We start from the raw sequence: 13,888 nt of genomic DNA on the forward strand, positions 1-13,888 counted from the left end.
CGCAGACCGACGCATGAACTCCCTCGTACAGTGCTGGCTTTCCATTAGCTTCTCTTTGATTCCCAGATGCTGCTTCTACCACTGATCCTCCTCCACATTTTCCAGGTTTGAGGCTACAAGACGGGCGAGCAGTGCTTCCCCTGCCTGGTGCTGAAGTTGACTGAAGGCACCGGAGTCAATGCAGGGGGGACAGAGGAGAGAGGGGCTGTCGGTGAATTTTTTTCTTGCCTGGTGATGCTGCTGTGCTGAAATGCTGGTTGTGGACTCTCTTTCACAGAGATTATTGGATTCTGGTGACTCCAGGAACGCAGTTATTAGTTCCCCTGCCTACTCCGAGCATTTCTAATCTGTGTGTGTGATAACACTTATTAATACTGTTCAGATTAAGCAGAGCCTATGGCTTTCTAGCACTTTCAGTACCTTATCTTTCACCACACGTCTGACCGGTGGCTGAACCACATTCAGATCAATGATGTCTTGCGGCCAGCATGGCAGGGGCTTGTGGGCCCAGCAGTAGCCTCATGCTTTTATGCCCAGAAAACCTGTGTTCGTTCACAGGAGCAGTTCCTTTTCAGTTGCCTTGTGCTTCAGGGTAACTGCTGAGCACATGCAAGACGCAGGCCTAAAATATTTTATTTTAGGAAGTCAAGTCCTGGTTCCTGTCACCGAAACGGTTAATCAAAAAAGCACTAACTCTCTACTGGAACGTGTGTGTGTGTGTTTGTTTTTTAGAGCCAAGAAGATTTGCTTTGGTTTTTTTTAAAGCAGAAACCACCACAAAGTTGGCTGTGGTTTCAGCTGCGCTTGTTCGAGATTTGTACTGCTGACTACCAATCCTAAAAGAGTTAACCTAGTGAGTATGACTCAGAAGCAGAGAAGGAGATGCGAGGCTGAGAGCCTCGGAGGAAGCGCAGAAACAGAGGTGAGGAACATAATAATTACCAAAAAAAGGTGCAGAGTCCAGGAGCGACGTTCCCCTCGGTCTGCCGGGCCCTGGCACTGCTGGCACGGGCTCCCTGGAAAGCTGCAGTTCCGCTCTTATAACACAGGGAGCAGGCTGGAGAATTTAGAGCTGCGTCACAGAGCTCAGCGAGAGAGTGAGAGAGCAAGCTCCGTCGATAGGTCTACCAGCAACAGCCCTGCTGCAGCAAGAGGGGAGAGAGGCAGCAAGAGAGGCAGAGAGGGCTCCAGAGAGAGAAGTAACACCAACACCCGGGACTGGGCTCCTGCCACCATCCAGTGTCATTTAATGATCGTATTCGGGCTCGGTTGGCGTAGGAGGCTTCGCCCATTGACGATGCTGGAGACCCGGCGCGCTTAATCCCGCGGGGAGGGAGAGTGGGCAGACACCGAAAGGGTTAACGGAAAGGAAATTTCTGGAACCTTCTATTCTGCGGCGCTACACAGCGAGCAGAGGGCTGAGGACTGCGCAGATGGTGCACGGGCAGAGCTCTTCGGTCCGGTTCGTCTTTCCCACGTACGTACCCTTTGATCAGGATGGGGCTTGAGCTGCATCTACGTATTTTAATTATTTGCAGGGCATCCCTTTCCCCCGGCGTCCCTAAGTTCGGATCCCAAAGTGCCTTTATTATTATTTTGGCAGGGTGTGATTGCTCTGTTCTGCGTCAGAGCTGTTTTCTCAATGGAACGATGGCACAGGTTGTACTAATGTCGCTCTTGCCGGCATTGCTGTACTGCAGAGGAGGGTAGTAGTCGTGGGGGAGAGATGACAACTTTGCAAAGACTGCTGTTTGCATGTTGTGTTTGGGCTTTTTATCCCCCCCCCCTCCCTCCTCCCGTCTCTCTAAAGGCTGGCATGTTGGCGGGGCTTTGGTGGAGGGGTTAACAGGCGCCCTGCGTTTCAGGGCTTGGAGGTTTGTCACTGCGTAGTTCGGAAAGTGGTGAACGGTGACGCAGTGATCATTGCAGGGCACGTCGTCCAGTTTTTAAAAGCACTGGGGACAGGTACGGGGTGCCTTCCAGAGGCTTCCACACCAGCTGAAAGGGGTTAAGGATGAGTCGAGACGGGAAGCTAGCATTTAGGGATTAAATGTCATCATTTTGGCGTTGGAAAGTTGTTTACCTTGCTCTCTCCGTGTCTCCATGCTGGCAGCCGTCCAGCTCACATGTGATAGTCTTCCCTGTACTGCTGCATCATTAACTAAGTGGCAGAGCCGGCTCCCCATTGGCCGGGGAGGGCTCTCAGCCCAACGGCGCCGTCCGATTGGCCGAGGAGGTGATGGCAGGTGAAAAGCCCTCCCGGATTGGTCGAGGGCTGGGTGTCAAATCTCAACGTTGATTTCGCTCGCTTCAAAGTGCCGGCAGCTCCCTGCCCGCTCCCTGCCCGCTCCCTGCCCTCGGCTCCGCTGGGCACCCCTGGGGCAGGGGCAGCAGGCAGGAGAGCAGCAGTTAACCCCTCGCACCCCTGGGTGCCCCCCGCGTGGGTGCCGGGCAGGTTTCGTTTCGCCGTGCAGTTGTGACGGTGACGTGTCAGAGCTGCAAACCACAGGGAAGGGGAAAGTACGGGGGTTTGGGGATTTTCTCCTCGCTTGCTGGCTTTCCTCCTCCTCCCTTATAAGGTGGTTAAGCGTTAGCAGGACTGGGAACTGCTTGGGGCAGGGACAGCACCTGGGAATTACATCGTGGGAATAATTAAAGAAGTGAAAAAGACACTTGCCCAAACTCAGCTTTTGTTTGCATAAGTGTGAGTTTGCCAGAGGCTCGGTGACATCAGGGAGAGCTGAAGACAGCCCTAAGTGACGGGTCTGTAAAGGTTTGCAGAAGAACTAACAGCGTTAGAAAGCAGGGACTGAAGGATTGGGAAGGACTGGGTAAGGATGAACGGGAGACTGAGGGCAGAGAGCAGCTCCAGAGAGAGGGTGAGGAAAGGAAGGGGAGAACATTTTTCTCTCTTAACCATTCACTATACTATTTTTTCACCTCTCTTCTTAAAGCGACCAGCAATGAAGATGGCCACTCTGCCTGGAAGTGCTGAGGACACAACCAGCTTTGAGCTTGGTCCTTCTGGCCGAGGAAGTCTCCCCATTATGCAGTGGAGCGGTAACTTTGCTTTCTCATACAGCAGGGAACATTATTCCATAGCCTTTCACCCTATCGAGGCTTAAGCAAGTTTAAGGATATGGCAGCATAAGCATTTAATCTGTATTACTCACTCGCTGACATCTCCAGCGTCAGGTCCGGTTGTTTAGCAACAACCTCTGGGTTCAGAACCGGCTCAAACATACTGCGCCCGCCGTCTCCGTTGCTTCAGCAGCAGCCTGTCCTCGGAACGGCAGTCTGAGAGAGAGGGAGAGAGAAGGGCTGTATTCACACACACCCCCACCCCGACCGAATTTTGCTCGGTCGGTTACAAAGGCCGTCCGCACTGCGGGTTTATCCCCGGCTCCGTTGCTTTGCGCAGTACCGTAGAGGGGAGGACGCCATTTCCAACGGCGGGGCGGTGGTAGGGACAGGGAGGGAAGGCGAAAACAGACAGTCGGTGCCACTCCCCACTTGTTTTCCCTCTTTCCCATCCCCACCTTTCTTGCCTCCCCTCCTTTTCTGCCACATTCCATAGGGAATTTCAGACTCTTACTGCAGTCGTCACAACCCCTCCTGACTCACTGAGCCTTTGCTGGCTGTAGCTGGCTCCCTTGGAGCATCCTTGCCTCCTGCAGCGCCAGTTCCGCAGAGCAGGGGAACAACAGGAATAGCAGCAACAACGGTGGTCCCTGCAGCAAGACAGACAGGCATAAATACACACACAGAGATAGGGACAGCACGAGGCAGCCGCGGAGGTAATTCTGGACAGCCAGGAGCTGGACTAAGGAACGATGCTCGGTTGCATGGAAGATGGGTGGGTTGAGTCTGTTTTACTGAGTGCTGTCTGAACGGACAACCCTTTGCGCTTTTCCCCATCACAGTTGTGGGGCGGAGGACCTCGTTAATTTGCAAAGCTACTGCTTCTTAATGGCATTTCTCAGCCCTTTGGAAGAAGGCACGACCAGCAGCCAGAATACCTGCTCAGGCATATGCGTGCTTTCTGAGTCTGTGTGTGCAGCGTAGGGACGCATTTGTTTTTACTCCTTTTGCTACGATGTTTTTGCCACAGTGATAGTTTAATTGCGACTAAACGCAGGGAGGGTAAGGAGACATAAAAGAGGAGTTGTTTCAATGTTAAACTTCAGCTGTAAATCTCATTACTCAGGAATTGAGGTTACTGTCAGGAGGTAAATCTGTGGGACTGGCAAGAAACAAGGCTAAGAAGGGGACGTGGCATATTTCTGTAGGACGGCAGCGGTTTTGCGCATAGGGGTGGTATTGGTACTGTGTGTGAGCTGTACGTGGCTAATTGTTCCATAATGGTTTTCTGCGTATTGCTGCAAAAGGACTTGGGAAAGCTGTGATTTCTTCCTCCCTCTGGCACTTGTGTGTGTGGCATTGTGTAAGCTGTTTCATTTTTCCCTGTATTTTGGTTTCCTTCCTTTGCAAAGTGGGGTTTATGGTCTCTCTCAGCCTTAGTGCGCCATTATGACGCAGCGTTCGTTAACGCGTTGGGTCTGTCGGCAAAATACGCGCAGTTTTCTTGGGGGTTTTGACTGTTCAAGGACCACAAAATTTGGTAAGGGAAGTTAAGAATCACAAACACTCAGAACATAAATTTAAAAGCATTACCATCTGATTCTTCTCTGCTGTCGAAGGAAGGCGCTCTGACTGACGAGCCAGCCATGATCCCTTTCTGCACTTGTTTTGCCGATGGTCATGTTACATCTGTGACGCAGCCCAATTTTGCTCTTCGTTCCTGTCTGTGCTTTACGGGGTCGGGCTGATGAGGGCAGAAGCTCGAATACGGTTAGAAACATTAATTTAATATTGATGTTAGAGTTTGCCACCATACCTGAAGCGGCAGGGGTACCGGCATCCGCCCATTTCACCACCCACGAACGCTGAAGGAATGGGAATGAACACGACAGCACCCCTAGCCATTTTGTTGCTCGCAGAGTAGACTCTAAGCCTGCAGCGCTGCTGCTGCTGCTGCTGTTAATTTCCATGGCATACAAACACAGCGTTGGGCTCTGTGTCAGGAGCTTTACTGATGCTGTGAGCAGCTTAAAGTCTACGAGCAACTGTTTTTCTTTTCTTATTTGGGAAAATTCATTAAAATGTCCAAATGCCAAGTATCCTACTCTCACTCCTCTTACAAATCACTTCCAGACCTATCCAGAAAATTCACTGCTGCCATGTATTTTTTCTAGAACTTGTTCACGGTGTTTTCTTGCAGTTTAATATGGGTGTGGCTGGGGGGAAGGGTAAGACTTAAGTCGGTTAAGTATCTGTATTGCTGATGCTAATGGACAGAGATGTAGGCGAGAGACATGAGTTGCCCATATCCTCTCTATATCTGTATATAGATACAGATAGTCCCAAGCCCAGGTTGTGAAGATGCCCTTGTTCCAGAACAAGGAGTACTCTATTCTGTTCTCACCCACCCAAAAGTTTTGGTGCAAAGGCCGCAGTAGAAGCGGCCAACGCGGGAATCTCACAAAATGGTTTCAACAGCACTCCGAGATGCCAGTGCCATTTATACTGGCACGGCTCCGAGAGAGGTACCGTGAGCTGCCTGCTGCAAGGTCATTCCCCTGACTTACTGTCAGCGACCAGTTGGTTCAGGAACTCCCAATCCACATTTCTTGCAGCTGTGGCAGTGCTCGAGTCCTGAACCTGGAGGCGAGGCTTGACAATTAATGCTACTGCAGTAGCAGGCTCCCAAGTCCAAAACTGTAGATTCAAAAAAATCTTGCCTCTCTGAAGCGTTTTAAAATCCCCACCTATAATTTGCTTCTTGAGCTAACTACAAAAACTTTGCACTAGTTCCCTCATCCCCTTTTCCCCCAAGACTTCCTCTGGACTGCTGGGAAGCAGGAGTGGCAGGTATTTAAGGGCTGGGCATCAACCTACACTGTATTCCACCAAAAAAAAAAAAAAAAAGAAAAAAGTGTCTGCATATATTTGCATTTCTGTTCCTGTGGTCGTTATCAGGTGGACTCCGCAAGCTGCTCTAAGTTCACCAGTGTCTCTGAAGCTAGTGTTGTCTCTCATGAGCTTTCAGTTTCAGGTACCTCAGCTCAACAGCTGCCTTCTCCCTTCCCAGGTTTCCCCATTTTTCTCCAGTGTTCCTATTTGTCCATGTCACTAGTATTTTCAGTTGACTCAGGGCAACATCAACCATGGATACGTCAGGGCTGGCTCTAGTCTCCTCAGCTTCCTAGGCAGCAGTGGAGTGGTTAACGCCTCAAGGATGTTGAGCAAAATAACTTGTTTTGTCCCCATCTTTGCAATACCAAAGTTCCATCTGGGGGTGCGTTATCTGGCTCCTTTTGAACACAGAGGAACACGGGGGTCAGTGCAGCCCAAGCACGGACGTGAGCGGACCCTTCCTGCTCACAGTGTTGGTAGCCCACCTCCCCAGGCTTCTAGCCCTGGGCAGCCTCCTGCCCTGACCGTGCTTAAAGTCAGCCTTAGCCTCCAGTATCATTAGTCTCTAGTTTTCAAAGGGAAAGAGCCTGGCTGCTAATCCCGATGCCAGTGACGACTCTTCGCCTACAGGGAGGCATATGCGATAGCTTGTCTGCCTAAAACTGAGCCAACACAGTGTGATTCAGACCTTCAGCTTTCCAAGGAAGGGAGCTATTTCTGAGTTAAGCACATCCCCTCAGCTCCCCACACAAACACTCTTTATCCAGCGCAAATGGTGCATAGTAGGTGTCCATCAGCAGCCACTGCTTTTGTATTTGGATATACAGCTCAAATGCTTCTTAAGCATTGACGACAGCTCTCAAACATACAGTGAAGTTCCAGTGATAGACAGAATGATGAAAACCCTGGGAACAGGTACAAACCAAACAGCTCACGTGCTCAGGGGAGTCAGACAGGAGTTTGGTCAATGGTTTTCTCCAGCTTTTTTGACAGGTTTACTGTCAGATAGCGTTAAGATACGGCAGGGTACTAAAGGCATGTTTTCAAATGTCCGGTTCAAGGGTAGGTTATACTTCAGTGAACATCTGGCAGTATTTGTTTCCTTATGCTCTTTGCTGTCACAGGACATTCTTTTGTCTCTTGAACAACACAAAGAAAAATCTGACTTCCCTTGACACTACCTAAAGTAGCTGGGATGGTAGTGTTGGGGGAACCCCATGTTCCTGAAGTGACTCTACAACTCACAACAGTAATCTCCCTGTGACTGCCTTCAAGACCCGCAATCAATACTTCATATTCTAAGGTGATGCTTAGGTACAGAAGTTAGGAATAGAAAATCACTTTTCTGGTTTCAGCTACTTTGGTGGATAATTTTTTTCAGCGTAGTTTTGTAATGTGCTGTTCGGTCAAGCTGTGTACGGCTACATTTGATGAGTTTTCAGTGCTGCACCTTCCTACCGCTCTCCCATGACCTGGAGCATGTAAGTGCGATGCTTTTCTTCCCCTGTGTAAGTTTGCCCAGTTTCACCTCATCGTTCCTTGTGAAATCTGAAATCCTCCGTAGGATTCAGTGGTTCAGTGGTTCCTGTGCCCTCCACACAGGCTGTGGTTTTCCCAGGAACTCTCATGAAAGCAAAGGTGGAAGAAAACTGTATGACTCCAGGCAAGTCAAAGCAATTTCAGACGAGCAGATGGGAAGCAGAAGATTAGAAACTGTAGCCCTAATATCTAGCACTCCTAGAATGGGCACCATGCTAAAACAGCTCCCTTCAGTTCAGAATAGCTTTGGGGCAAGCAATAGGAAAGAGCAAATAAGTGTTGTATTTTACTTAACAGCCTGAAACAAAGTTCTGGATTAAAAAAAACCCCAGGTCTTGTGAATAAATCCTAATTATTTTAGTGATGTTGTGCTGTTATGAACTATCTCCTAGTTTCTCCAAAAGATCTGTAACCTGCAAATTAAAGGTCTCTTGCACCTTTTTTTTTAGCCTCCTTTGTTAGACCCAAGCACCACAGAAAACGTGGATCTGATCACATCACCCGGTGTGTCTGGTCGATGCTAGTGTTGAACGACCTTGCTCTCAAGATGAGGTTTGCTGCATCCAACCCACCATCCCCGTTTGTCGGTGCTGACTGCCGGCGCGTGGCTCAGCACTGGTTAGCACAGTCCTGGCTGGCACCAAACGCGTGCTGGGAACGAGCTCTATCAGAACTCCCTCAAAGCAGCAAGAGTTACCCACGCACTAGTGTGCCTTCAGGGAGGCCACCGTGCAAAGAGCAAAGGCCAAGATGCACCTCAGACCCATCACAAGCCAAATTTTGGCCATCGCAGACACTCCCTATCACCTGGCCTGCCTGAATTAGCTGGAAAAGAGCTGCTTCTCGCTACGTTAAACAACCGAGCAAACAAAAACCGGGCCTTCCCCTCACCCCAAACCCTTGAACCATTGGACCATTTAAAAAATGGGTTAGGACGAGAGGCAGCTTGGTGTCAGTTCAGCACAGACAGACAAATGCCAGTGAGTGCTCTGATGTGTTACCCTTAATGGGAATTGAAATTAGTGACTTAAATGTCACTGTCCTGTTGCTCAAACAGGGCTAAATGGCACCAAGGGCTCCCCAGCCTCTCCCCCGCAGCACGCCCCGGGCCGGCGTTCAGCCCGCCTTTGGTTTTTGGGGGTGGGGGGACAGATAGCACAAGGGTCACAGACCCAGAGTGCCTGGCTTTCAATTTTACTATTTATACTGCAATTGTAAGGCTACAATAGTAGGACTAAAGGAAAAGGCTACATTCAGTTCAGGAATGCGATCTGGGGGGTTTATTCCGGTCCTAATCAAGGAAAAAAATCTCCATTATGCTTTAAACTCATGAGGGACGTACATGTTTTTGCGTAGCATCTCTAGAGCCATCTGCTAGTCACAAGCATCACCCTCACTAGGCAATGCAGCATCTACTCTACCTTTACTCAGCCGAGGTCAGCGCTACTGCTGACACAGAAAGCGTTGCACACTGACGAACGGCTCAGGCTGCAAGTTAGGGCACATTTGTCCATACCTGACCTACGCAACACCACACAGCAACAGCACTGCACAACAAACAGATGCAGTTACACGCTCCCCCGGGCTGAGGAAGCTTTTTTGAAACCTTAGAAGTTCACTCATTTCAATTCCCCTTACAGGTCACCACTTGTGCTGTCACACCCCTCTGTCCCGCACCCGGCCTTGGTCTGACGCATTCCTTGACTGTGGGGATGATGCATCAAGCTCAGATCTTCTGCGTGTAAAATGGGAATATTTTCTCCAGGGGAGACCAGAGTCTGACAAACTACGAGTTTCACTCTGTGATGTGAAAGCGGGGGAAGAAACTTATGATGCACACTGTGTTTTGCTTATTGTGGAAGCCCCAGAAGTGCCTTAATTTATAAGATGTAGGTTGTGAAAAATCAGGGCTGTGACATCCAGGCTTGCCTTGTTCCTGCAGACTAGATTAAAGGTCTCAGGCTCGGGAGGAAGTTCCCTTCCATGGGGGAGGCAGGGATTTCTTCCCTTTTTGCCTTTGCCTCATATAGAGGGTATAAAGCAGCGTGAAGTCTGTGAAAGGCTTTGAGATGTTCCTCTGAAAGAAGCTACATGACAGTACTGCTACTAAAATGTGTCTGAAAAAGGAGGAAAAAACCAGAACGATACTATTGTACTTTTTCTGCTATTATTTATTGAAAACTCTGGAACACTTTGACAAAGCCAGCTAGAGCTGATAGTATTTGCTTGTCTCCACACACACATTCAGCACACACCCAGCAAACGCTTGAGAGAAGCACTGGTTTATTTTTCTGTCTGTGTGCGTATTAATAGTTGAACGCTGTGTATCGCTGCATCTCGAACTGCTCTCTTTTTTTCTCCTCCCCTCTGCACGCTGCCTGCCCAAGCATGCTCTGAGGTTTGGGAAGAACAGCATACACTGTCACCGATGTATCCTTCGTAGAAGTTGTACCTGCGGTTTGGCAGAAAGGGCTGAGCTTTCCGGCTGCTCAGAGGGAAGGGGAGCTTGTTAAGGCACAGGACAATCTTCAGGTCCCATAGCTCTAGAGAAGCTCTCATTTGCAGCAGCACAACCGTAAGTTGCCACCAACTGTTTTTGAAAACCCTAATAATGATTTCTTTTTAGTGTTAAGGCACAGGCTTACTACTGAGACAAGAAAAAAACAAAGCAACCCTCACTTTGAGCCTGTTTCTGACAGATGCTGCTGTGGTACTTTCTCTGTGCTGCAAGTGACCCCTTGTCAGCAGTAACTCTAGCCAGGTTTTCAGTAGTAATTCTTATGCTGATAATACAGGGTGCCTCATAAATAACTGTGCCAGCAAGACAGACGCTGGGGAGGGAACCTGCTTTCCACTTGTCTTTCACCCTGCTGCCCCAGATAATGGATTTAGAAACTACAGTAAATATCCAGACACAGTTATCTAGTACAGTTCTTTCCCCTTCCTCCACCCCCCTTTCTTGAAAGGACATGCTCTTTTCTCCGAGCTTTTCCTCTGCTGCCCGTGGCTGTGCATTAGGACGTAGGCACTGAAGCAGGTTCCGGGATCTGGTTACAGAACTAATGCAAAGAGTTGCCAAAAACGCAGGGCATCAATAAGTGAAACTCCCAACTCCACTTCTGCCGCACTTTATTCCATTTTACATCATCGTTGAACCAGTTAGATTTGCAAATGCCCCCTTTTTAGGTTTCGTTCTGACCCAAACTCAAAGTAGTTGCCATGCAATTTATTTTCATTGTCCCTACAGAGTTTAAAACTGGTCTCACAAAAATCTGCAACTCCTTGCTGATGAAAAGCGTGCTATTTACAGGCCGTGTGGTACAGCTGACAAAGGCAGTTCCATCATAGTCACATTTCCTTTCCCTGTCACAAAAAGCACCTGACCTGTCCTGTCCTCCCTGACGCTGCTGAGATCAGTAAGTGATGGAGAGCCAGAACACTCTCTGCCTTAGACAGAATGAGGTTTATAGCCTGGTTCCATCTGCAATGGTATGAAAAAAAGTGTTCCTGTACAACACGAACTTCCCCCCACCCCATCAGTATCATACTCTGCACTACAAAGAAGCCAGACCCTTTTCACTGCTTGTGGTAAGATATTCAGTATATTCCACCTGGCTGTGAAAGGAAATTACAGTCATTGCCAGAGCGGTGGGTTTCGTCATCACATATTTCATTTCTCCTACATCAGCCTCAACTATTCACAAGATGCCAAAAAAAAAAAGGTGTGCCAATAAAGTAACTAACCTGAAGTTAACGGTCTTACTTTCTAATAAAATTAAATAAATGAATTTTTCTCTAGGTACGGTGGAGATGAAGGATTTTCTCTCTCAGTCTGCAGCCATGCACGAGATGTGTCTTCCTCTGGAAGCTGGTTTCACATGGTGGCTTAGATTTTCCCACTTTGTATCTAGCACCATTTGAAATCAGTGTTCTAGGAGCAAGAATTACAGCGTGGGAGGAGATCAAGCAGCTGCTAACTTCAGCGACAGCCTCTACTCCTTAAACCAGCACTTTTTCTGATGTTGTTTTGTTGTTTTTTTTTTTGCCAGCCATCCACTCTGTAACATCATCTGATTTCTAGACACTTATACAACCACTGTATACACCCTCTCACGCTAGGGCCACACCAGGAACAGCTTCCTTCAACTGTATGTCTACTTAATAAACAATGGATACTGAGTTAAAGTTGTCCAGAGTAAAGTGATCCGAAAGTTGCATGAAAACCAACGTAGTGCTTCTTGCATCTTGACAGGCAGAGTACGTTCCCTTTATTATACAGTCACTGGGACCCTAACATTTAATTTGCTAACTTAGAGCAAAGATACTTCACTCTGTGCTTGGGGACTCTATCGCCACAGAATTACCATGCCACAGCTCCCAGAGACTTGCTCTGCAAACACAGAAATTCCCTCCAACAATTTGGTCTCAGCAGTTGAACACACAAGTGCCTTCAGCAATCATGATGATGTCACACTGGTGCACACAAAATCCTCTCCTTTTTCTAGAATTATTTTCTAAGTTTGTTGCTGGTAACGTCTAGTAATGTTTCAGACAACTTCTATGCCCTTGCATCCAAACCACTAAAATGAAGCTGAACTATTTTTGCTTGACCTCACCATTGTCAAACATGTTATTATACACAGAAAAGACGATCGCTGTGTGGAGGAAGCATTTGATCAGACCACTGAATAGTCGTCTTTAAAGAATGCGTAGCTGTCATCTACAAGAGGATTCTTCTCTGAGCCAGGAAAACATCTCTTACACAGGCTGACCGATTTCTCTTGGTGTTCAGAGTCTTAGTTTTTGTCTAGCACCATTTGAAATCGGTTATGATGTAGGGGGAAAAGCAACAGTAATGGAAAACATCATTCCCCCGCCCCCCAAAGGCCTGATAAATAAACACCATCAAAAGCACGCTCTTGTTTCACAAACACGTATGGTATGCTCTTCTGTTCTCTGACCTGAAGTTACACCCACAGGCCGAGCATCCTGCACAACAGGAGGACAGTCAGCATCACGTTCAACTAGGAGGGATGCTTAAAGAGAAAGCAAAGCATCTGTTCAAACATGTTACTAAGATTCTTCAACTCAAGCAAGCCAGGGCCCAGGTGTGACAGCACAGCCACCTACCCTCCTGACCAGCTCTATTCCATGTGCTATTTGTTTGCCTTAACCTGTTATTGACTCAGATTTTTTTTTTCTTTTAAATAAAATTTTGTGCTACTTGGTACTGGGCTCTGTCTCAGGTAGACAGATTACATGTTGCCCTGCTGGACAGTATCTAATTGCTGCAAGTCTCTTCATTTCAGTCCCCAGCTCCATTTTCACCACCCCCTATAAACCAGGCTCAAAAGTGAGCGTTTGCACTGACTTTAACACTGAGAAACCCACCAACCATTGACACTCCACACTACTCGGTAATGCTGTACCTATGTTGTGTTACTCCCACTGCGAGAACATCGCTGGTGTTACCAGTAGATGGCAACAACACATTTTCATTACATCCAGCCTTTTTCTTAGCACCAAGTTCATGCATTCATGACTCTTAATTATGAGTTCCAGATCCTAAAATGAAATAATTCATGTGGGACTGAGTTTTAGCAAAATGGTGCAGAACTCATGACAATTAGGACAAATTAATTTGTAGCGTTTAAGTCAGATTGCCTAGTAGCTGCCTATGCCATCAACGCTCACTGCAATCCCAAGACTTCATAGACTGTAACTATGTAGACTGTGTCGTCTACATACTGTCATCATTTGTGGTCCACACCAACTGATTTTGAGTATCACAACCACAAATTAAAAAAAAAAAATGGCATAATAGTTATTTTTCTATTTCACCCTCTGAAAGGCTCCATTCTATAAGGCAGCTGACTCCTCACATTTATTTCCAAAGAAAATCAAGCACATTTTGAGTGTGAACCTCATACAATTAAAAATAATCACACTCTACTTAACATGTCACTTAAAAATCCCTAAGCTCTATTCCCTAAGCATTACATCTGTCACACACTGGACAGAAGTGCCAGAACATTCTCTGGGCTTTGCTCTTGACTTAAGTGTTACGTCAGAACAGCCACATGATAATCTGCCTCTTCCCCATCAAGTTTTTACGAAGTTTTTCAGAAGGGAACACTGTAAGGTTTTGGAGGTTCTGGGAAACTCTCTGCACTTCCAAAAGAAAACCAAAAGGCTGTGAGACTGCTCGGCAAATTAAAACACATTCTCTACGCTACCATTAAGTAATTCTGTGCACAAACTGCAAACTTCGATCTCAACAGGTACCACCTAATGCAAGTTTGGTACGTGAAAAATCATCTTAAGAATAACGGGGAAATAGCTGCTTACCACATGACGAATGAAAGACAAACAC

The 13,888-nt window shown here is 47.5% G+C and overlaps 1 long non-coding RNA gene across 1 annotated transcript; it reads left to right on the forward strand.

Annotated features, from left to right (window-relative positions):
* Nucleotides 1–1,083: 1,083 nt before the first annotated feature.
* On the forward strand, nt 1,084–11,239 carry LOC137674199 (uncharacterized). Its single transcript, XR_011049801.1, has 3 exons — nt 1,084–1,477; nt 2,955–3,060; nt 9,156–11,239. It is a non-coding gene; the product is annotated as an uncharacterized lncRNA (long non-coding RNA).
* Nucleotides 11,240–13,888: the final 2,649 nt, after the last annotated feature.

The sequence above is a fragment of the Nyctibius grandis genome, chromosome 27, assembly GCF_013368605.1.
Source record: "Nyctibius grandis isolate bNycGra1 chromosome 27, bNycGra1.pri, whole genome shotgun sequence".
Taxonomy (NCBI): domain Eukaryota; kingdom Metazoa; phylum Chordata; class Aves; order Nyctibiiformes; family Nyctibiidae; genus Nyctibius; species Nyctibius grandis.